At 44.0% G+C, this 25,785-nt stretch overlaps 1 non-coding gene and 1 pseudogene across 2 annotated transcripts; one reads left to right on the plus strand and one right to left on the minus strand.

The window, feature by feature from the left end:
- On the plus strand, positions 1 to 25,785 carry LOC144491827 (vitamin K-dependent protein C-like; annotated as a pseudogene). The gene is made up of 8 exons (XR_013497503.1): positions 1 to 20; positions 11,213 to 11,312; positions 12,582 to 12,742; positions 14,067 to 14,120; positions 17,331 to 17,397; positions 18,477 to 18,611; positions 22,697 to 22,765; positions 24,736 to 25,785. The product of XR_013497503.1 is annotated as a vitamin K-dependent protein C-like (transcript).
- LOC144491979 (U6atac minor spliceosomal RNA) lies at positions 19,530 to 19,654 on the minus strand. The gene has a single exon (XR_013497546.1). It is a non-coding gene; the product is annotated as a U6atac minor spliceosomal RNA (small nuclear RNA).

Raw genomic sequence — 25,785 nt, forward strand, 5'->3', positions numbered from 1 at the left:
TAGCAGACGGACAGGAGACGGTAAGTACAAAACTTTCTTTATTGAATAAAAGATGAAACCTGATCAATCTCACTCTCAAACTGTCCTAATATGGAATCAGATTGCGGTGTCTCATTAAGGATCTGATCATTTCAATTTATAAATATTTAAACAAACAAAATAGTTTCTTTTAACAGAAGGGAGGTGCACTCATCTTTCCTATTTTGGAGTTTACTTGATTAATGTCTCTAGAAGTGGGAAGCTAAGGAAGTCCCCATTTTAAAGAGTTCCCATTTCAACACCAGATGCAAAATATTCTAACTTATTCTGTGTCTGTTTTGAGAGTTTGATTTATTTTTATTGTGACAGTGTGGTGAGGGTGTAATTGAGATGCTAGTTTTAGAACGTTTCAGGTCTGTTCCATTGATATTGTCATTCTGACAGTGTCTGCTTGCATTTCTGGATTGACAATTGGGCAGCACTGTGGCACACTGATTAGCACTGCTGCCCCACAGCGCCAGGGACCCAGGCTTGATTCCCAGCTTGGGTCACTGTCTGTGTGAAGTTTGCATGTTGTGCCCGTGTGTGCGTGGGTTTCCTTCGGGTGCTCTGGTTTCCTCCCACAGTCCAAAGATATGTGGGTTAGGTGGATTGGCCATGCTAAATTGCCCCTTAATGTCAAGGGGACTAGCAGGGTAAATACATGGGGTTATGGGGATAGGGCCTGGGTGGGATTGTGGTCGGCGCAGACTCGATGGGCTGAATGGCCTCCTTTTGCACTGTAGGACTCTATGAAAATCCATCGAATCACTTTCCCCATCATTTAAACATGTTTGGGGAAATCACAGGTTTCCATCGAGGACTGTGCTCTGTGTTCTCAATCTGAACCCTTTTAGTTTGATTTTCATTTGGGTTTTAAGGACAAGCCCTTGCACTTTAAACACCTCCAGAATTGGATGTTAGGGACCAGTCCGACTTGATGAGCAATACTTCTCCTTTGGATTAGAAACCTTAATTAGTGTGTGTAGAGGTGACAAGAGAAACATTTAAAGTTGCAGCACAGCAAGCATTTGCATTTAGATAGTAATTTTCACATCTTTAGGATATCCCAAGGTGTTTTTGTCAGCCATAGCTCAATTAATAGTGCTTGGCTCAAGCCAGAGACCTGGGTTCGAGCCAGTAACCTATATTGCCATGACCTTAAGCCAAGGCTGTGTCTGCCCTCTAGAACATAGAACATAGAACAGTACAGCACAGAACAGGCCCTTCGGCCCACGATGTTGTGCCGAGCTTTATCTGAAACCAAGATCAAGCTATCCCACTCCCTATCATCCTGGTGTGCTCCATGTGCCTATCCAATAACCGCTTAAATGTTCCTAAAGTGTCTGACTCCACTATCACTGCAGGCAGTCCATTCCACACCCCAACCACTCTCTGCGTAAAGAACCTACCTCTGATATCCGTCCTGTATCTCCCACCACGAACCCTATAGTTATGCCCCCTTGTAACAGCTCCATCCACCCGAGGAAATAGTCTTTGAACGTTCACTCTATCTATCCCCTTCATCATTTTATACACCTCTATTAAGTCTCCCCTCAGCCTCCTCCGCTCCAGAGAGAACAGCCTTAGCTCCCTCAACCTTTCCTCATATGACCTACCCTCCAAACCAGGCAGCATCCTGGTAAATCTCCTCTGCACTCTTTCCAGCGCTTCCACATCCTTCTTATAGTGAGGTGACCAGAACTGCACACAATATTCCAAATGTGGTCTCACCAAGGTCCTGTACAGTTGCAGCATAACCCCACGGCTCTTAAACTCCAACCCCCTGTTAATAAAAGCTAACACACTATAGGCCTTCTTCACAGCTCTATCCACTTGAGTGGCAACCTTTAGAGATCTGTGGATATGGACCCCAAGATCTCTCTGTTCCTCCACAGTCTTCAGAACCCTACCTTTGACCCTGTAATCCACATTTAAATTTGTCCTACCAAAATGAATCACCTCACATTTAACAGGGTTAAACTCAATTTGCCATTTTTCAGCCCAGCTTTGCATCCTATCTATGTCTCTTTGCAGCCTACAACAGCCCTCCACCTCATCCACTACTCCACCAATCTTGGTGTCATCAGCAAATTTACTGATCCACCCTTCAGCCCCCTCCTTTAAGTCATTAATAAAAATCACAAAGAGCAGAGGACCAAGCACTGATCCCTGCGGCACACCGCTAGCAACCTGCCTCCAATCCGAAAATTTTCCATCGACCACCACCCTCTGTCTTCGGTCAGACAGCCAGTTACCTATCCAATCGGCCAACTTTCCCTCTATCCCACACCTCCTCACTTTCATCATAAGCCGACCATGGGGGACCTTATCAAACGCCTTACTAAAATCCATGTATATGACATCAACTGCCCTACCTTCATCAACACACTTAGTTACCTCCTCAAAAAATTCTATCAAATTTGTGAGGCACGACTTGCCCTTCACGAATCCGTGCTGACTATCTCGGATTAATCCGCATCTTTCTAAATGGTCGTAAATCCCATCCCTAAGGACCCTTTCCATCAATTTACCAACCACCGAAGTAAGACTAACCGGTCTATAATTACAGGGTCATTTCTATTCCCTTTCTTAAACAGAGGAACAACATTCGCCATTCTCCAGTCCTCTGGCACCATCCCCGTGGACAGCGAGGACCCAAAGATCAACGCCAAAGGCTCTGCAATCTCATCCCTTGCCTCCCACAGAATCCTAGGATACATTTCATCAGGCCCAGGGGACTTATCGACCTTCAGTTTATTCAAAACTGCCAAGACATCCTCCCTCCGAACATCTATTTCCTCCAGCCTATTAGCCTGTAACACCTTCTCTTCCTCAAAAATATGGCCCCTCTCCTTGGTGAACACTGAAGAAAAGTATTCATTCATCACCTCGCCTATCTCTACTGCCTCCATACACAAGTTCCCACTACTGTCCTTGACCGGCCCTAACCTCACCCTGGTCATTCTTTTATTCTCTCCGGTGGATGAAACAAGATTCCATGGCAATATTTCAAAGAAGACGGCACGGTAGCACAGTGGTTAGCACTGCTGCTTCACAGCTCCAGGGTCCCGGGTTCGATTCCCGGCTCGGGTCACTGTCTGTGTGGAGTTTGCACATTCTCCTCGTGTCTGCGTGGGTTTCCTCCGGGTGCTCCGGTTTCCTCCCACAGTCCAAAGATGTGCGGGTTAGGTTGATTGGCCAGGTTAAAAATTGCCCCTTAGAGTCCTGGGATGCGTAGGTTAGAGGGATTAGCAGGTAAATATGTGGGGGTAGGGCCTGGGTGGGATTGTGGTCGGTGCAGACTCGATGGGCCGAATGGCCTCCTTCTGCACTGTAGGGTTTCTATGATTCTTTCTATGAAGAACTGGGTAGCTCTTGCCGAAGATCAGACGGATATTGGGATGCATATCCAATGATCCCTGAAGGCAGCAGGACAGGTAGATAAGGTGGTTAAGAAGGCAGATGGGATACTTGCCTTTAATGGCTGAGGCATAGGATATAAGAGTAGGGAGATTATGATGGAGCTGTATAAAACGCTCGTTAGGCCACAGTTCTGGTCACCAAACTGTAGGAAGGATGTGATTTCACGAGAAAGGCTGCAGAGAAGATTCACCAGGGTGTTTCCTGGGCTGGAGGGTTTCAGTTCTGAAGGGAGGCTTGTTAGGCCAGGATTGTTTTCCTAAGAACAGAGAAGGTTGAGAGAGGGGACCTGATCGAGGTGTACAAAATTATGAGGGACATAGATAGGGTAGGTGGACGAACCTTTTTCAATTAATAGAAGGGTCAATAACCAGGGGGCATAGACTTAAGATAAAGGGCAGGAAATTTAGAGGGGATTTGAGGAAGATCATTTTCACCCAGAGGGTGGAGACAGAGACCCTTGCAACATTTAGATGAGCACTTGAAACACCATAGCACACAAAGCTACAGACAAAGTGCTGGAAAATGGGACTGGAATAGATAGGTGCTTGATGGCCAGTGCAGACATAAAGAACAAAGAAAATTACAGCACAGGAACAGGCCTGTCGGCTCTTCAAGCCTACACCGACCATGCTCCCTGTCTGAACGAAAACCTTCTACCATTCCGGGGACCATATCCCTCCATTGTCATCCTATTCATGTATTTGTCAAGACACCCTTTAAAAGTCACTACCGCATCTGCTTGCACTACCTCCTCCTGCAGCACGTTCCAGGCACCCACCACCCTCTGTGTAAAAAAACTTGTCTCGTACATCTTCTTTAAACCTTGCCCCTCACACCTTAAACCTATGCCCCCTAGTAATTGACTCTTCCACCCTGGGAAAAAGCTTCTGACGATCCACTCTGTCCATGCCCCTCATAATTTTGTAGACGTCTATCAGGTCGCCCCTCAACCTCCGTCATTCCAGTGAGAACAAACCAAGTTTCTCTAACCTCTCCTCATAGCTAATGCCCTCCATACCAGGCAACATCCTGGTAAATCTTTTTTGTACCCTCTCCAAAGCCTCCACATCCTTCTGGTAGTGTGGCGACCAGAATTGAACACTATATTCCAACTGCAATCTAACTAAGGTTCTATGAAGCTTGATGGACCAAAGGGCCCCTTTTTGTGTTATAAAGCTCTATGACTCTCACTCCTGGCCAATTTCTTAACCAAGTGCACAAATAAGTATGATTGTATTTAGGATTTTGTACCCACAGCTGTCAGACTCTTAAGTGTGAGTACGCCACTTAAGCAAGCTGATACATTAGTGAGACATTGTGCAAATTGTGCTTGTGCCAACGTGAGCTCCTCAATTAAACATGACTAAAAGGAAGGATGTTATGCTTCAGTTATGATGTGGAGATGCCTGGATTGAGTGCCTGTCCAATGGAGCAGTCCTCTCGTAGCAGACATTTCCACCCTGGGAAAAAGCCTCTGAGAGTCCACCCGATCTATGTCTCTCAACATCTTATACACCTCTATTAGGTCTCCTCTCATCCTTCGTCTCTCCAAGGAGAAAAGACCGAGCTCCCTCAGCCTATCCTCATAAGGCATGCCACTCAATCCAGGCAACAATCAATCCAGTGCAACGATATCCACTCCATCTGACGAAGGAGCAGTGCTCCGAAAGCTTATGGTATTTGGTACCAAATAAACCTGTTGGACTTTAACCTGGTGTTGTGAGACTTCTTACTATGCTTCAGTTATACAGAGCATTGGTGAGACCACATCTTGAATTGTGTGAAGTTGGTCTCTTGATTTAAGGAAGGATGTAAATGTGTTCAAGGTAGTTTAGAGAAGGTTACTAGATTGATATCTGGAATGACCAAGTTATCTTATGAGGATAGGTTGGACAGGCTGGGCTTGTTTCCACTGGAGTTTAGAAGAATGCGGGGTGAGTTGATTGAAGTATAGAAACATAAAACATAGAAAAACTACAGCACAAACAGGCCCTTCGGCCCACAAGTTGTGCCGAACACATCCCTACCTTCTAGACCTACCTATAACCCTCCATCCCATTAAGCTCCATGTACTCATCCAGGAGTCTCTTAAAAGACCCTATTGAGTTCGCCTCCGCCACCACTGACGGCAGCCGATTCCACTCGCCCACCACCTTCTGTGTGAAAAACTTACCCCTAACATTTCCCCTGTATCTACCCCCAGCACCCTAAACCTGTGTCCTCTCGTAGCAGACATTTCCACCCTGGGAAAAAGCCTCTGAGAGTCCACCCGATCTATGCCTCTCAACATCTTATACACCTCTATTAGGTCTCCTCTCATCCTTCGTCTCTCCAAGGAGAAAAGACCGAGCTCCCTCAGCCTATCCTCATAAGGCATGCCACTCAATCCAGGCAACATCCTTGTAAATCTCCTCTGCACCCTTTCAATCTTTTCCACATCCTTCCTATAGTGAGGCGACCAGAACTGAGCACAGTACTCCAAGTGGGGTCTGACGAGGGTCTTATATAGCTGCATCATTATCCCCGGACTCCTAAACTCAATCCCTCGATTGATAAAGGCCAGCACACCATACGCCTTCTTAACCACCTCCTCCACCTGCGGGGCCGATTTTAGAGTCCTATGGACCCGGACCCCAAGGTCCTTCTGATCCTCTACAGTACTAAGAGTCTTTCCCTTTATATTGTACTCCTTCATCCCATTTGACCTACCAAAATGGACCACGACGCATTTATCTGGGTTGAAGCCCATCTGCCACTGCTCCGCCCAGTCTTGCATCCTATCTACGTCCCTCTGTAACTTCTGACATCCCTCCAGACTATCCACAACCCCAACAACCTTCGTGTCGTCGGCAAACTTACCAACCCATCCCTCCGCTTCCTCATCCAGGTCATTTATGAAAATGACAAACAGCAAGGGTCCCAGAACAGATCCCTGGGGCACACCACTGGTGACCGACCTCCATTTAGAAAAAGACCCATCTATACCCACTCTCTGCCTCCTTTGGGCAAGCCAGTTCTGGATCCACTGGGCAGCAGCCCCTTGGATCCCATGCCCTCTCACTTTTTCTAGAAGCCTTGCATGGGGGACCTTATCGAACGCCTTGCTAAAATCCATATAAACCACATCTACCGCCTTCCCTTCGTCAATGCGTTTAGTCACATTTTCGAAGAACTCCACCAGGCTCGTAAGGCACGATCTGCCCTTGACAAAGCCATGCTGAGTATTCTTGAGCATACTAAACCTCTCTAAATGCTCATATATCCTGTCCCTCAGGATCTTCTCCATCAGTTTACCAACCACTGAGGTTAGACTCACCGGTTGGTAATTACCTGGGCTATCCCTATTCCCCTTCTTGAAAATAGGAACCACATCCGCAATCCTCCAATCCTCCGGCACCTCTCCCATCTCCATCGACGACGCAAAGATCATCGCCAGAGGCTCTGCAATCTCTTCCCTCGCCTCCCACAGTAACCTGGGGTACATCCCATCCGGACCCGGCGACTTATCTATCTTGATGCCATTCAAAGATTCCAGCACAACCTCTTTCTTAAAGTCCACATACTCAATCCTTTCAGTCCACCGCACGCCCGCAGTACATCCACCCAGGTCCTTCTCCTCTGTGAAAACCGAGGCAAAATACTCATTGAGCACCTCTGCCATTTCTACTGGTTCCGTACAGACTTTCCCGCCTTCACCTTTTATAGGCCCTATTCCGTCACGTCTCATCCTTTTACTCTTCACATATTTATAGAACGCCTTAGGGTTCTCCTTAATCCTATCTGCCAGGGCCTTCTCGTGACCCCTTCTGGCTCTCCTAATTTCTCTCCTAAGATCCTGAATGCTATTGACAAGGTGGACGTGGAAAGAATGTTTCCTCTTGTGGGTGAATCCGGAACTGGGGTCACTGTTTTGAAATTAGGACAGAGATGAGGAGATATTTTTTCTCTCAGAGAGTTGTGCGACTTTGGAACTCTCAGCCTCAGAAGGCGGTGGAAGTGGGGTCACTGAATATTTTTAGGGCGGGGATATATAGATTCTTGTTAGGCAAGGGAATCAAAGGTTATCCAGGACAGATGGGAATGTAGAATTCGAAACACCAATAGACCAGTCATGATCTTATGGAATGGCGGTGTAGACTCAAGGGGCTGAATGGCCCACTTCTGCTCCTATTTCGTATGTTCATATGTGATACAATTTCAATACATCGTCCCTAAATCTTTCTATGTTTTTTCTTAAGAACTTACGCAATTCTCTTTTAAACAACATTCTAATTTCTGTTTCACTGGTCCCTTGCGACAAAGCATTACAGATTCCACTCATATGAACTAATGGCTCAGGTGTTTTCCAGCTGCAGATGTTTGGGTAATTGGGATCTAAGAACATGTTAAAAAGGAGCAAGGGAGGCCATTTGGTCCTTCGAACTTGCTCTGCCGTTTAATAAGATCATTGTTAATGTGATCTGGCCTCAACTCCATTTTCCTGCCTTCCCCCATACATTTGATCAAAAATCCATCTAATCAACCTTGAATGGATTCATTGATTCAGTGTCCAAATTCCCTAGGGAAGAGAGTTCCAAAGATTAAAGACCCTCTGAGAGAACAGTTTTGTCCTCATCTCCAGCATAAATGAGATAACTCTTATTCTGAAACTGTGCCATCTAGTTCTGGATTTCCCCACAAGGGGAAGCATCCTCAAAGCATCTACCCATGTACGCACCGTCTGAATCTTATGTTTCATTTAGATTACCTCCCACCTTTCTAAACAGGAATGGGTTTGGGCCCAACTTTCCTTGTAAGACAACTCTTTCAACTCAGGAATCAACAAAGTCAACCTTCTCTGAACTGCCTCAAATGCAAGTATGTCCCTACATAAATAAGAAGATCAAAACTGTTCATAGTGCACCAGGTGTGGCCTCACTAATGCCCTGGACAATTGTAGCAAGATTTCTCTACTCTTATACTCCAACCCCTTTGCAATAAAGGCATTTTCCTTCTGAATTACTTGCTGTAACTGCATGTTAAACTTTTGCGAATCATGTACAAGGACAACCAGATCCCTCTGCACAGCAACATTCTGCTGCCTCTCTCCGTCAAACTTCCATTTGCCTTGAGCTTTCTCGTGAGTCGCTGTGAAAGTACAGGAGGCTTGTGCGGATTCATGACAGAAGCCTCAATTCAGTGTTCACATGGGTGTTGGGGACGGTCCTGCAGATTCTGATACATTGAACATATGCCATAAGGCCAATCATTTGCCCTTGCAGCTAAGTATAATTCTGTCAATATACAGCAATCAAGTGTAGGTTTTAAAATCCTTCTCTCAGATCTTGTGCTGAGCTGGATTAAGGGGCAGTTATTTTCTTCCTTTGTATTGCCACTCTGCTCGCTATTTTAGGATTAGATTTTTTGATGTTGTTTTGGAATTAGGATATTCTCTTTAATCTTGGAAAGAGTTTGCCTTAAATAAGCAACAGCATTCAATCGATAGCATGGACATTAATTTGGAGTTACCCCTCACCCTTTGAGATGGAGAATGAAAAGCAGTTATAAAAGCTCAGACCAGAAGCAGGCACACAATCTGGTCTCTCTTCAATGGATTCATTTATAAAGTGTTATCATCTCTGGCAAGACCAGCGTTTATTTCCCATTCCTAAATGCCCTCAAGTTCATCCCATCATGTTAGCAACTTGAGAGCTGGTGCATTTTCCTTGTCTGCAAATGCTCTCTGCTACTCTGATCTTCCTTGGCCTGCAATCCTCAAGTGATCGATGTTACATTGACTAATTCCTGAGGCCTGTGTTTTCCAAATCCAGGGTGCCAGGACAAGCAGCATGCAAGTGGAGAGTGGGGAATGGATCAATGGATCTGCCTACCATGTGCAAGACTTACTGTTAGTAGGAAGCTGAAAGACATATCATTTATGAATATATTTGTGTTATGCCAATGTTAGAGAAAAGAGGAGTCTATCAATAACAAAGCATCTTTTGAGTATGAATTTGGTAAAGGAGTGAATCTTTAAATGAGTCCAGGTCTTGAGGCATGTGTTTGCAGCAAACTGCTATGAGACGACTGTGAGACACACTTATTTTAGTGAACTTCATCTGGGCGGATGGCCTCTTTATGGCAAACACTTACAGAGTTTGGGCGGCACAGTGGTTAGCACCACTGTCTCACAGCGCCAGGGACCTGTGTTCGATTTCGGCCTTGGGTGACTATCTGTGTGGAGTTTGCATGTTTTCCCCGTGTTTGTGTGGGTTTCTTTTCGGTGCTCCAGTTTCTTCCCACAGTCCAAAGTGTGCAGGTTAGGTGGATTGGCCATGCGAAATTTTCCCTTCGTGTCTAAAATTGTGTAGATTAGGGGCATTAGCAGGGTAAATGTGTGGGATTACAGATTAGGGCCTGGGTAAGATGCTCTGTCGGAGAGTCTGTGCAGGTTCGATGGGCCGCATGGCCTCCTTCTGCACTGTAGGGATTCTATGAGTTGTGGTCAGTCAGCTCTGCCAGGCTGTCATGTCTGCAAGTCACTGTACCTTTTGAGCATCCACAGACACCTATGCGACATTATGTAGACAATGTGAAGACATTGCGTCACATGAGTTTTAAACAAATAAGGTTGAACAATTTGACCTCAAAAGTTTAAACAAATAAGGTCTAATACTACTCCAGGAAAATTACCATCTCCAAATATGGAACCGCAGGAATGTTATAGTAGGCCGCATCACAAACTACGCTGATGTTACCTGCGAGGGTGTCCCACCTTTAAACACCGTGGGGCTCGTGGTGGTGTATAGTTTAGTTTTAGAATGTTATGAGGAGTCAGGTTACCCAGTGAAGAACCAATCCAGTTGTCAGATTAACAATTAAAAATATTTATTAACTTAAAAGAAAAGAAAATCTACAACAAAAAGGACTATAATACTTTAAGACACTTAAGTACAGGAATAACTAAACACATCCATCATTTATGTTGAAATTACCCCTTGTTTCAAAATATATCTACGATCCCTGAACTCATTAACTCTGAATTCCCATTCCCAAACAACATCCAAATTAAATAACTCAAAGTCAAATCCAGCTTATAGTACCACATAGTACAGGGCTGATGATCAAGTCTGGGAACTGTTTTTTCCTGGTCCACCAAATATATTTAAACTGCCTTTATGATGGTATCCTGCAATGCCTTAATTTTAGGACTTAGATGCAGCGCTATAGCATCTTGGAGAAGTAAAATATGTAATATGACCTCTTGACTATGAAATGGGTCCTAGCCTCCTGGCTGTGAGGTGTGGACTGGCTTGTCCTGATCCTGATGGTGGGGGGTGGTAACAGTTATACTGTTTCCCCTTTTGTCATTTTAAACTTAAGAGGCGGCTATCCACATTTCTCAAATTCTTTCCTTTGGTGGAGCTTAGCATTTCTGTAGCCCTGAATCGCCCAGTCATTTAGGTAAACTGTTTCTGCTTGTGGAACTTAACATTTCTGTAGCGGTTATCTAAGTAATCTGTTTCTACTACTAGAGCAATTCACACCTGATCATCCTTAGATCTCTTATACCTTTGGAATACTCTGATCACTTTGAGAGGCTTGCCTGCCCTGGAAATGCTGGCTGTTACTGTTGCTGGGCAGATTTTTACATTTCAGGCCTTCTTAAAATTCTTGCGACTGCTGCTGCTAAGCAAAACCCTGACAATGGAGTTAGGGAAATGGAATGACGTAAGTGGTTTCACTGAATGGCAGGTTATGGTGTCTAATTATATCTTTGATTGTTCAGACAGGCTAGATTGGTTATCAGTCCCTGAAGATGGTGGGATGCTATTGGTGTTTGATGTTACTGATGCTGACGAGCTGTACGAGTGATGTAAAGAGCTCAGGTAGGTGCTGAGATCACACTGACCTTACTTTGAGTTGTCGGCCTCTTAATGATGTGTTCAGAAATTAATGCATTAGGAAGAGGCATTTAACAGAATAACAAGAGGTTTCAGTGTTATTAATAGTGACATCACAAATTGATTTTACCATTAAACATTAATCATGTTGCTCAGGTTTTTGTAAGGTTTTTTGAATGGACACTTATGGACTAACATGAGAAGCCTACAATGGATTGTTACATGTTAAAGTACAAAGGGCACCAAAACGAGATTCAGAAGTGTATAGAGCTCATCCCAAAAATAAATTACTCTCATCAAACGCCCATTATCTCAAACATCAATCAATCTTTCTCTCAATTTTTCCACATCATCTGTTTCTTTGACAGTCCAATTTCACCACCACAGGCCTACTCTCAGGGGCCTGGCTGGGATTGCAAAGGGGAAAGCCTTTGTCCTTATACAAAATCAATGGTGGAGAGAAGGTTTCTGTTTGTTCACCTTCAGTTTCCAGTGTGTGCAGCCCAGGGATACGCGAGCATATCGCTGCCTCATGAACCTGGTAGTGGGACTTGGACCAGGGACAGCAAGTTGAAAACAAGCCTGAAAATGAAAGGGCCTTTTTTTGTCTCTTGGCACTTCAGGCCTGGACATTTACAGACTTCTGACGTCCAATCCCAATTCTCAGTGCACATCACTCCAGGGCTTTGACGTTGCAATTTTAATGGTCCAATCCACTAAAATCAGGCACACCACAACATGGAATGGCTGAAATGTGCTGTCTCCCACTGAGGGAACTGTCCACTGTGGCTACTTACTTCTGCTTTTAGTAGCTGACCCTGGTGGCTACCAAACCTAATACTATCAGGAATAGCTTACCTTGAGCACAATGACAGGGTAAAAGTCCAGGAAACCGCACACTTCATCACAGGCTGACAGGTAGGCACAAGTAAATGAGGCTGGAAGTGATTGGATGGATGCATCACTAAACAATTAGGGATGAATTTGGAAACTTAAGAAGAAGTTGTGTGAATTTGCAGGTTAGCAAAATTTCCTACCTCACAGCAGAACTACAAATTAACCGAGTGCCTCAGTTTAACCCAAAGCTCAGAGTCCGAGGCCAGGACTAATACCACTTTATGTGTTATGATGTGGGGACTAGGTGGATCATGCACTTGATCTTTATTAATAAAGGGTTTCAGCTAGAGCAACCTGAGCTGGCAATTGTGGTTTATTCCCGAACCCTGGCATCTCACTGCCGTGATATTTTTACAGTGTTTTACCAGAAAAATAAAGCAAACAGAGTGCTGAGAATTCAGAAACGTGCAAACTGGTTCTGGGAAGAGGTGAAACCAGGATCTCTGGAACAAGAGTGCCAAGAGGAATCCTGCTCATTTGAAGAAGCTGAAGAAATCTATAAAAACCGTGAGAGAACTGTAAGAATTTTTCACCTGAAAAATGGATATTTTTAAAATTTATTTTTTTCATGGGATGTGCATGTCATTGAGAAGGCCAGCGTTAATTGCTCATTCTTAATTACCCTTGAGCTGATTGGCTTGCAGCCCATTTCAGAGTCAACCACATTGCTCTATGTAAGATTGACCAGGTAAGGATCGCAGATTTCCTTCCTAAAGGAAGGATTACTCTGGTGATCCAGAGTGGTTTTTACAATTGATGATAGTTTCAAGGTTACCATTACTCAGACTAACTTTCAGTTCTAGATTTTTACTTAATTGAATTTAAATTCAGCCAGCTACGATGATGGGATTTGAACCCCTGACCCCAGGGCTTGGACCACTGGTTTGCTAGCCAGTGACATTGAACCTCCACCACCAGCTCCTCTCTGTTTTGTTTATATGTTCCATTTCAAAGTCAAAATTCTGCACCCAATACCCAGCACTTGGCATCATCTAAAACTGGGCGGCATGGCGGCACAGTGGTTAGCACTTCTGCCTCACATCCCCTGGGACCCGGGTTCGATTCTCAGCTTGGACGACTGACTGTGTGGAGTTTGCACGTTCTCCCCGTGTCTGCATGGGTTTCCTCCGGGTGCTCCGGTTTCCTCCCACAGTCCAAGGATGTGTGGGTTAGGTGCATTGGCCATGTTGAATTGCCCCTTAGTGTCCCATGATGTGTGAGGTTAGGGGAATTAGTGGGGTAAGTATGTGTGGTTATGGGGATAAGGCCTAGGTGGGATTGTTGTTGGTGCAGGCTTGATGGGCCGAATGGCCTCCTTCTAGGGATTCTATGGTTTCTATGGTTTCCATTTCCTTCCCCGGTACAAGTTCCATTCCTACTTCTTCCTCTCCTATTTTGTTCATGCTTCCAATGTCTGCCCCCATCCCAGCAACCAATACCGCTCCCATTCCCAATGCTATTGATTGGTTTGTTTTGAATTCTGTGTAAGAGTCAGTTCCCTCTGTACCATCCCCAGAATCTTCCTGTGTTGAACAGAGGCATGTGTAGTTTGAGTGTTTCTATTTCAGCTCAGCACGTTGTGTTTTCAAATGGATGCCAGAAAGGAATATGCAGCTCCACGAAGACCATTTGTTTTATATCGTACAGCAATTTGCTGGTGACTGAATGTTCAGCCAATGGTGCTGAAACTAGTCTTAATCAAATTAGTAAATTTACCATGTGTCTGGAACCTTTGGCAGTCTAGTTCACAGTTCAAAGGTCCATCAGCAGAACATTATGACAGGCGAATGGTTTTGATGAGTAAATTGCAAAAATTTTAACAAACTTCTTTTCTTTTAACAGTTGGAGTTCTGGTTCTCATACAAGAGCAAGTGCTACCATTATCACTTGTGGTTGGTATCCCTCCCATCTAGGAGACATCTGACCAGCAAGCTGTCCATTGAAGAGAGCTACAGCCAATCATTGTGCCTAACCCTTATAAAATGTCTCCTGGGTGCTAATCAAAGCCACCATATGACCACATCTCTCATAATTGCATTAGTTCAACCAGTGATTCTTCAATGTGGAATGACTAAGCAAGAATTCACAATGGCGAAGTTAATTAAACATGAAGATGTTAGCCCCAGGTTAGTTAAACAATTAATGCTTTAAGCAACTCATTTTGTTTGTCCCAGACACTTGGACCTTTCAACACCTCCCCCATTCAATCTATATGATCTGAATGGATGGCTTGTTAGCAGAAAATACTTGGTGTGACTTCAGTTACATGCTACTTTTAGCATTAAAATACAAATTAATAATTCAAGAGACAAAAACAATACTTTTGCTTTAGGGGGAGAACAAACATTTTGGAAGATGTGGGAGGAAGTTACTGAATGCTGACCAAACCATTAGATCTTTCTTTAGTTCAGCCCAAGCTGAAGTCCATTTTCCAGAGTCCTCAGAGTTTACCATTCACTTATACTCTGCCACCTGTTATTAGACTTTCTGAGTGTTTCATAGAACATAGAACATAGAAAGCCACAGCACAAACAGGCCCTTCGGCCCACAAGTTGCGCCGATCACATCCCCACCTCTAGGCCTATCTATAGCCCTCAATCCCATTAAATCCCATGTACTCATCCAGAAGTCTCTTAAAAGACCCCAACGAGTTTCACTGAATGCTTTTCTTTATCTCTCTCTCACAGATCTGAATCCTTGTAAATCATCGCCATGCCTCAATGGCGGTTTGTGTAAGATCTTGGGCTACAATTACATCTGTCTTTGCCCTCCCCGATGGAAAGGAGAGTATTGTGAAATAGGTTTGTTGCTGCTTCTGATAATATATATCAACCTACCCTCCCAATAATGCGAATTATTGGGCTTTGTGTATATGTGGTGCTGTAGACAAGTGCATGCCTGTGTGAATGTGTATGCACATTTTTTTATTCATTCCTGGGATGGGAATGTTACTGGCTTGACCAGCATTTATTGACCATCCCTAGTTGCCCTTGAAAAGGTGGTAGTGAGCATTCTTCTTGAACTGCTGCAGTTCAAGTGCTATAGGTACACACTGTGTTGTTAGGGAGGGAGTTCCAGGACTTTGATCCAGCAACAGTGAAGGAACGGTGACATATTTTTCAGTCAGGGTGGTGAGTGATTGGGAGAGATCTTCCCCTGCAAATCACCCTGACTTGGAACTATAACCAGGTGGTGGTGTTTCCATGCCTTTGTCCTTCTAGATGGTAGAGGTTGTGAGTTTGGAAGGTGCTGTGGAACGAGCCTTGGTGAGTTCCTGCAGTGCATCTTGTAGATGGTGCACACAGCTGCCACTGTGCGTTGGTGGTTGAGGGAGTGAATGTTTGTACAAGTGGTACCAATCAAACGGGCTGCTTTGTCTTAGCTGGTGTCAAGCTTCTTGAGTATTGGTGGAGCTTCACTCATCCAGGCAAGTAGAGAGTATTCCATTGAACTCCTGACTTGTGACTTGTCGATTGTGGAAAGGCTTTTGGAAGTCAGGAGGTGAGTTACTCGCTGCAGGATTCCTAGCCTTTGATCTGCTCTTACAGCCACAGTAGTTATATGGCTGGTCCAGTTCAGTTTCTGGTTAATAGTAATCCTCGGGCTGTTGACAGTGGGGTTTCAGTGATGGGCGGCACGGTAGCACAGTGGTTAGCACTGCTGCTTCACAGCTCCAGGGTCCCGGGTTCAATTCCCGGCTCGGGTCACTGTCTGTGTGGAGTTTGCACATTCTCCTCGTGTCTGCGTGGGTTTCCTCCGGGTGCTCCGGTTTCCTCCCACATCCAAAGATGTGCAGGTTAGGTTGATTGGCCAGGTTAAAAATTGCCCCTTAGAATTCTGGGATGCGTAGATTAGTGGGTAAATATGTGGGGGTAGGGCCTGGGTGGGATTGTGGTCGGTGCAGACTCGATGGGCCGAATGGCCTCCTTCTGCACTGTAGGGTTTCTATGATTCTATGTAATTCCATTGAATGTCAAATGGGTGATGGTGGTTAGATCCTCTCTTGTTGGAGATTGTCATCACCTGGCACTTCTGTGGCTCAAATTTTATTTGCCACTTGTCAGCCCAAGCCCAGATATTGTCCAGGTCTTGTTGCATTTGGGCATTAACTGCTTCAGTATCTGAGGAGTCACAAATTATGCTGAACATTGTGTAGCCATCAATGAACACCCCCACTTCTGACCCTATGATGAAAGGAAGGTTATTGATGAAGCATCTGAAGATGGTTGGCTACCCTGAGGAACTCCTGAAGTGATATCCTGGAACTGAGATGATTGACCTCCAACAACCACAATTATCTTCCTTTGCGTTACATATGACTCCTAACGGCTTAGACATTTCCCTGTTTCTCAGTGACTCCAGTTTTGCTCGTACTCCTTGATGTCACACTGGGTCAAATGTTGCCTTATATCAAGGGCAGTCACACTCACCTCAATTCAGCTCTTTTGTCTATGTTTGGACCAAGACTGTAATGAGATCAGGAGCTGAGTGATCCTGGTGGAATCCAAACTGGGCATCAGTGACCAGGTTATTGCGAAGCAAGTGACGCCTGATAGCATTGTCGAAGATCCCTTCCATCACTGTGCCTGGTGACAATGTCAGACTATTCCTTGACTAGTCTGTCTGACAGCTCTCTCAATTTTGGCACAAGCTCCCAGATGTTAGTAAGGAGTACATTGGAAGGTCGACAGGGCTGAGTTTGCCATTTCTGGTGCCTAGGTTGATGCCGGGTGATCCATCCGGTTTCATTCCTTCTTGACTTTCTAGTGATTGGATACAACTGAGTATCTTGCTGGACTGTTTTAGAGTCAACCATGTTGCTGTGGATTGGAAGTTAAATGTAAGCCAGACCAGTTAAGAACAGCAGATTTCATTCACATAAAAGACTTTAGTGAACCAGATGGGTTTTTACAACAATCGAAATGGTCATCATTCGACTTTTAATTCCAGGTTTTTACTGGATTCAAATTCCACCAACTGCTGTGTTGTGTTTTGAAACCTGGGTCCCCAGAGTATTACCCTGGGTCTCTGGATTACTAGCCCATTGGCTCGTGTGTGTGTGTCTGTGAACTTGCGAGTGCATGTGTGTTTGCATTTTTGTTTCAGTTGCTGCTCATTGCTGACCTTGCTCCACACATCATCCTAAATAGAGACAGTGAGCTGTACCACAGAGGTCTTGTGGCACAGTGGGCAGCATCCCTACCTCTGGCCCGAATCTCTTGGTTCAAGTCCAACTCCAGGACTTGATGGCCACAGGAGCTGGCCACATAAATGGCCGAAAGGATTGATTTTCAGCCTGTAAATCCTTCCAATACGCCTGACAGCAGGTGGGGAGAGCAGGAGATGTTCTTGGTCAGCCATACTGCAGAAGGCAACAGCAAACCACTGCCAAGCACAATCATGGACCTATCCAATGGAAATCCATGCTCATCAATGCCCTCTTAGGATGTGAGACCTGAAGGGTGAGCTGGAGCAGTATGACACAACATTAACACTCTTTAATTACCCTCTCACCGCAACTGCCAGATCCTCTGATTGTTAGTGGGTTGCACTACCACCAAAACTGGTCATTTTGTCAAAAATAATCAGTAGCACCTCCAGGAACATAGGATGTAGGAGCAGGAATAAGCCATTCGGCCCCTCGAGCCTGCTCTGCCATTTGGTAAGATCATGACTGATCTGGTTGTGGTCTCAATTTTACCTTGTTGTCTGTCCTCCATAACCCTTGTCTTTCAAAAATCTATCTAACTCTCCCTTGAATAAATGACCCAGCCCCCACTGCTTTCAGTTGAAGAGACTTCCACAAACTAATGATTGAGAGAAAAAAATTCCTCATTCCCAAAAGTCTTCATTCGGCCCATCGAACCTGACAACAATCCCACTCAGGCCCTATCTACGTAATCCCACCTATTTACCATGCTAATCCTCCTTACACTAAGGGGCAATTTACCATGGCCAATCAATCTAACCCGCACATTTTATGAGTATGGGAGGAAACCGGAGCACTTGGAGGAAACCCACGCAGACATGGGGAGAATGTGCAGATTCCACACAGTCACTGGAAGGCTGGAATTGAACCCAGGTCTCTGGCGCTGTGAGGCAGTCTTGCTAAACACTGTGCCACCATGCTGCCCGTATTTGCGCTGCCACTGCCCTTACATTCCCACGGGCTTCACTGACTGATGAGTCACTGTGTAAACCTGATTATAAGCAGATATTTTTCCTGTGTTTGTGTATTATTCTCTAATTCAGAGAATCTGGATTGTAAATATAAGAATGGCTACTGTCAGCAGTACTGCAACTTTAACAAGGCAACACAAATGGCAAAATGCAGCTGTGCAGATGGCTATCAACTGGATGAAGACCAGCAGAACTGTGTTAAAAATGGTACTGACTCACATTTCACTAAATATTGATCATGGCCACAAAATGCACCTCTGTTAAGAATTGTACAAACTCGAGGAGCATGATTTGATTTGATTTATTATTATCACATGTATTAGTATACAGTGAAAAGTATTGTTTCTTGCACGCTATACAAAGCATACCATTCATAAAGAAGGAAAGGAGAGAGTGCAGAATGTAGTGTCATAGCTAGGGTGTAGAGAAAGATCAACTTAGTGCGAGGTAGGTCCATTCAAAAGTCTGATGGCAACAGGGAAGAAGCTGTTCTTGAATTTGTCGGTACGTGACCTCAGACTTTTGTACCTTTTTCCTGACGGAAGAAGGTGGAAGAGAGTATGTCCAGGGTGCACAGGGTCTTTAATTATGCTGGCTGCTTTTCCGAGGCAGCGGGAAGTGTAGACAGAGTCAATAGATAGGAGCCTGGTTGGTGTGAAGGATTGGGCTACATCCACGACCCTTTGTAGTTTCTTGCAGTCTTGGGCAGAGCAGGAACCATACCAAGCTGTGATACAACCAGAAAGAATGCTTTCTATGTACATCTGTAAAAGTTGGTGAGAGTCGTAGCTGACATGCCAAATTTCCTTAGTCTTCCGAGAAAGTAGAGGTGTATGTTTCAAAGAATCCTTTCAGTGCAGAAGGAGGCCATTTGGCCCATTGAGTCTGCACTAACCCCAAGCATTTAACCTATCTAATCCCCATGACACTAATGGATAATTTAGCATGGCCAATCCACCTAACTCGCACATTCTTGGACTGTGGGAGGAAACCGGAGCACCAGACATGGGGAGAAATTGCAAACTCTACAGTGACCCAAGCCGGGAATCGAACGCGGGTCCCTGGTGCTGTGAGGTAGCAGTGTTAACCACTGTGCCATCGTGCCGCCCAAAAAAGAGTCCTTCGAGAAAAACAGTTAGATGCCAATAAGTAAATGGCAATGCCTTAACCATTTGTGTGTTGTAAGGCCACTAGTGTCCCTTCCATCCTTATCAAGGGAAGTGCTAACCTTCTCTCCTATCATAGGCCTTAAAGTTGCCTTAAATAGTTGTTGGAGAAAATGAAGTCACCTTGGCCATTACACAAGCTAGTTATGATCTCAAGATGGAAGTTAGGGGAGAGCAATGCATATGACTGTGTGGCATGTAGTCAGAAATGTGTGTTAGTTTGAGATAGATCATGCAGCCAGTTCCCTGTGAAGGCTATGTGCCCAATCCATGTCATTCTAGTTGCAATTTTACGATAGTTTTTGAAATGCAGCTGCAGATTTTAATCTGACCCTTGATATTGAAGCAGAATTTCTACCCAATCTCTATTAGCTCCGGCATCATGTCTTTGGTTGTGTTAAATCTTTAGCCACCAAATCTAACTAAATATGATCACAAGCATCTATCTCTGCTCAGAATACTTGGACTAACCCATAGAATTAGACTTAACCAACTAGTTTCTTGCTGCATCCCTCCTATTCCATCTGATTTGTTTGTATCATTAGAATCCTACAGTACAGAAAGAGGCCATTCGGTCCATCGAGTCTGCACCAACCACAATCCCACCCAGGCCCTATCCCCATATATTTTACCCACTAATCCCTCTCACCTATGCATCCCGGGACACTAGGGGGCAATTTAGAATGGCCAATCAACCTAGCCCGCACATCTTTGGACGGTGGGAGGAAACCGGAGCACCCAGAGGAAACCCACGCAGACACAGGGAGAATGTGCAAACTCCACACAGACAGTGACCCGAGCCGGGATTCGAACCCAGGTCCCTGGATCTGTGAAGCAGCAGTGCTAACCACTGTGCTACCGTTTGTCTTCTGTGTTCAATTCCAGTTAAATATCCATGTGGGATGATACCTCTACATGGATTACAAACTCGCTCATTGGAAGAGGAACTTTCCCTCAATGAAACGGACACTGACTCTGACTACTTAACAAAGTTAAATTACACAGAAGCCGATACCCGGACACGCATTGTTGGTGGAAGCATTTGCAGACAAGGTTTCTGTCCTTGGCAGGTGAAATAGAAGTTCGAAATTGGTATCAACCCATCAACTTCAGATATTCTGTGAGCCATATTTGTGCATCTATTGGTGGAGATGGGAGTTTGGATGTGTAAAGTCTAGTTAAATTTTGTGGAGATGCAGTTTCTATTAAGAATAAAGGGCTGACTTTCCTGTGATTAGCATCCTTAAAATCCCTACAGTGCAGAAGGAGGCCATTTGGCCCATCAAATCTGCACCAACTTTCCGACAGAGCATCCCACCCAGGTCCTATCCCCCTAATCCACGTATTTACCTTGCTAATCCTCCTAAGGTACACATCTTGGGTCACTAAGGGGCAATTTAGCATGGCCAATTCACCTAACCTCCATATCATTGGACTGTGGGAGGAAACTGGAGCACCCAAAGGAAAGCCATGCAGACATGGGGAAAACGTGCAAACTCCACACAGTCACCCAAGGCAGCAGTAAGACAGCAGTGCTAACCACTGTGCCGCCTTGAATACGTGTTCAAGGAACATGTATTCCCCAAGTGCTAACACATGAAATATAGGCTGAAACTAGTAATGCTTACTGAATAAGACAGAAGTGGGAGGGGTATCTCATCCTCTGTGCCACATTTTCCTGTTCTTTTTCAGTAGTACTTGATGGTTGCTGCTTTGAAACTCAAGGACCTTTAACAGAAACAATGCAGTGAGTCTTATGATCAGTGCACTTTCAAAACAATTTGAGGTGATGTATTCACACGATGCATTGTGATGAGAGGGAATGCATTTGAGCAATTGGCAACAAATAGAGATGCTGTGAGCAGCTTCCTGATCAACACACCTCTCCCTTCTGGTGTATAACCCAAGGATGAAGGAAATGGAAACCATAATTCACATTTTTCTTTAGTTCAAGTTATGACCAACTTCCTGGCTTTGACTAATCTAGTGGGGTTGTTAAGTTTCGTCCATTGTTGGGCTGCTGGCCTCGGATGGCGCGCAATGTGGTGCTCTTGGCTACTGCACTTCACTATATTTACCTTCCATCCCAAAGATTTTATTTCTGCGTTGCCTAATTTCAGACAACAAAACCCTTCAACTCTGAAAGTTTGTGGATTCTATTCCTGGAGAAACATTTTGTAGTTGGTTCACCAACAAAATGGCTAACTGGCCCTTTTCTGCACAGTAAGAAGTCTCACAACACCAGGTTAAAGTCCAACAGGTTTATTTGGTAGCAAATACCATAAGCTTTCGGAGCGCTTCCCCTTCGTCAGATGGAGTGAAAATCTGTTCTCCAACAGTGCACAGAGACACAAAATCAAGTTCCAGAATTTTGTGGAGATGCAGTTTCTATTTTACTGCAGCCACTCGTACAGATGTTGCACCTGATTTGCCTCCACCATCCAGCATCACTTCACCCTCCCCTTCCCTCCCTCAAATGTGCCTTCTCCGTGCAAAGCAGAACTTGGAAAGCTGGGAGCCTGGCAAAAATAGTGCACTTGCAGCAGTAATGAAGATTTGATTAGCAGCAAGAAATCACTTCACTTTTGGAAAGGACTCCGCTTTTGATTAAAATCCCAGGTGCACAAAGCCCCAACCCAGAAATGATACCATTAATTCTCAGCTGATGATTTTCTCTGTAGAAGCCACCTGGTCTAAACCCATGCATATGCTCACTTTAATTTTTCTCCTTTTTAAAAGAAATTATGGAATTATATTTCAAATAATACCAATGTATTCTTTCAACTGATAAATAGAGACAAAAGTGAAGAATTCCATATTTTAATTAACATCTGTGGATATAACTTTTTTCTCAATCTCTCCTTTAATTCTTCTTCAATCTTAAATTGGGGCTCTCCTGTTAACCATATTGTTGAGCAGCAGATACAACCAATCACTCCTTACTCTGAATGAATCCTTCAGAACCTTAAATCTACCACTTCATCCTTAACCTTCTTAGCTGTAAAAAGACCAAACATGAACTAGTTTTATTTTACACACAGTACTGAGGTATATTATTGACTCCATTTTTGCTGTTCTTAGATGTTGATAAATAATAAGAATGATTCCGGCTTCTGTGGTGGGACTTTAACAGTCGTTGGGTTGTGACTGCAGCTCACTGCTTTGATTCAATGTTGCCACACTCTGTTACAGCAGGTAAGAGGCACATTTATGGTCCTTTTTAATTGTACCAATCTCCAAAATTAGCCTTTAAATTCAGTTATGATTGTCCTTCCACACTTCTATCTCACTTCCACTGCATGTATCTGTTTTTCACTTGTCTTTTATTCTCTCTCCTGCCCCTTGAACTTGTCACTCCCCCGGCAATCACAACTTTCCTGTTTCAGCTCAACCTGTCCTTTCTCCTTCACTTCTGTCTCTTCTATTTATCTTTTACTTTCATTTGACTTTTCCTTCTCCATTCCTCTCCCTCTCTTGGCTCTTTTGCAGCTCCTGTTTCTCTTTATCTTCCTCCATTCCTGTCTTATCCTTTACGTCACTTACTCTGCATTACATTTCTCTCTGTCCACATCTTTTCTCAGTCACTCATTCTGCTCCACTATTTTTTCTTCCCTTTGATGCTTTCTCTTGTCTCTTTCTTAATCTCTCCTGCATTTATCTCTGTCATTCTTCCATTTAGCAAATGCAATATAATGTTGGAAAATGTGAAGTTATGCACTTTGGTGGGAAGAATAAAGAAGCTGAATACAATTTAAAAACCTGCAGAAAGCAGCAGCACAGGGAATTTGGGGGTCCTCATACATAAATCACAAAATGCTAACATACAAGTTCAGCAGGTCATAGGGCAGGCAAATGGAATGTTGACCTTTATTTCAAAGGGGATGGAATATAAAAATAGGCAAGTTTTGCTAAAACCATGCAAGGCACCAGTTCGACCACACCTGGAATACTGTGAACAGTTTTGGCCCCCTTGTCTAAGGAAATATATGCTGGCACTGGAGGCAGTCCAGAGAAGGTTCATTAAGTTGATCCTGGGCATGGAGGGATTTTCTTATAAGGAGTGGTTGAGTAGGTTGGGCCTGTACTCATTGGAGTTTAGAAAATGAGAGGTGGCCTTATTGTGACATACAGCATTCTTTGAGGGCTTGACAGGGTAGATGCTGAGAGATTGTTTTCTCTTGTGGGGGAATCTAGGACCAGAGGGTATAATCTCAAAGTAAGGGTGTCACCCATTTAAGAGAGAGATGAGGAGGAATTTCTTCTCTTACAGGGTAGTGAATCTGTGGAATTCTTTAGAGGCTAGGATGTTCAAGGCTGAGATAGGCAAATTTTTAATCAGTCAGGGATTCAAAGGGATAAGGCACAGAAGCGGAGTTGAGGATTATCAGATCAGTCATGCTTCCATCGATTGACAAAGCAGACTCGATGGGCCAAATGGCCTAGTTCTGCTCCTACATCTTATGGTTGTCTCTTCAGTCTCTCAGCTGTCTCATCCTTACACACCTGTTTCTCCTTCTTCGCTCCTGCTGCTCCATCATGTCTCTCTCCTTCATTTCTGTCTCTAATCACTTGTCTTTCTTTTCTTTATTGTTGTACGCCTTTCATTCACTCCCACCTCTCCTCATTATCTCCCCCCCCACCGCCTTCTCAATTTGTTTACCACAGCTTGCTTCCTTTTACAGTTCTCTTTGTTTTCTCTGTAAGTGATTGTTATTTCCATGCCAATTACTTTTTATCTCATTCTTCACATCACACTTTCAGCTAACCCAACACGGAATAGGTATGGAAAATTCACAGCTGTGGGGCTCAGTTGCTAACTCATTGTTTTGACTAGATGTCAGAGAAGCTAAGCAGTATTAAAGGAACAGTGAAGTTGACTTTATTTTGACACCCAAAAATGCATATTTTAAAGACTATTTCAGATTATATCAAAGAATATTACAGCACAAAAGGACACCATTCTTCTTGTACAGGCTCTTTGAAAGAATTGTACAATTAATCTGACTCCCCTGCTCTTTTCTCATAGGCGTACAATTTTTTATTTTTCCTTTTTGAAAGTGACAATTGAATCTGTATTTACCACACATTCAGGTAGCACTTTCCAGATCATAACTACATACATTATATGATAAAAGCAGCTTCTGAAACTGCTCTTACTCCACCAGGTGAATTTGACAAACTTCGAACGGAGATCTGGGAAGAGAAGGTTTTAGTGAAGAAGTTTCTGATCCATCCTCGATACGATCCAGTAATATATGACAACGACATTGCCCTTCTATATTTGAATCAGTCTGTAAATTTTAGTATTTCCATTGCTCCAATTTGTCTGCCCAACTATAACCTGGGCCAGCTCCTACTGCAGGATGGGAAGGTCAGGATGGGGAGTGTCTGGGGCCTGACCTATGAAGGAGGCAGGTCATCCCGATTCTTGAGACGGGTCCAACCTCTATATATCGAACAGGAGACTTGCATCAAATCGACAAATTTGTCAGTTAAGATAATATGTTCTGCGCTGGGTTCAAAGATGATGCAATGGATTCCTGTCGAGGGGATGGTGGAGGACCCTATGCTGTTTTGTATCGTCAAACATGGTATTTGATTGGTGTAATTAGCTGGGGTGAGGGCTGTGCCAGAGGAGGAAAATATGGTATGTATACTAGGGTTCCTGGCTACTTATCATGGATACATGCGACTTTATCAGAGTACTGAGATGTTGAATTCTCTGAGCAGTCACCAATTATTGTGAATGAACAGAATGGTAGCACAAGAGAAAGACAGAAGCACTGGGTTACACATTGTGACACTGGGCAGCAGGTCTCAAAACTACCATTTAACTTTATTTAGAAGATTAGCCCCCAGTAAAATGGCTTGAGCTTGTTAATTTATCAACTGCAGGTTGCTTCACGGCAGACAGTAGTTAATATTCTCGTCTAAAAATTACTGCTGGCGATAGCTGCAGATGAATGCTTAATACATTAATTTGATGTTTTCTGTTGAATAATTTCGATGCATTTACATTGACACAAATGCCAGTCATGTGGAAGAGGCAAGTGAAAGAATTTAAGCTTACAGCAGGAAGCAAAGTTATCCAACCATCATATATCCTTAAACTGCTCCCTCCTTAATTCCTATTGTGATCTGAATTGATAGAATTGAGCAGCTCTCCTTAGTACTGCAGTATCAAGTCTGGCACTATAGGGTAGGTTTTTAACCTA

Source organism: Mustelus asterias, chromosome 3, assembly GCF_964213995.1.
Source record: "Mustelus asterias chromosome 3, sMusAst1.hap1.1, whole genome shotgun sequence".
NCBI lineage: Eukaryota > Metazoa > Chordata > Chondrichthyes > Carcharhiniformes > Triakidae > Mustelus > Mustelus asterias.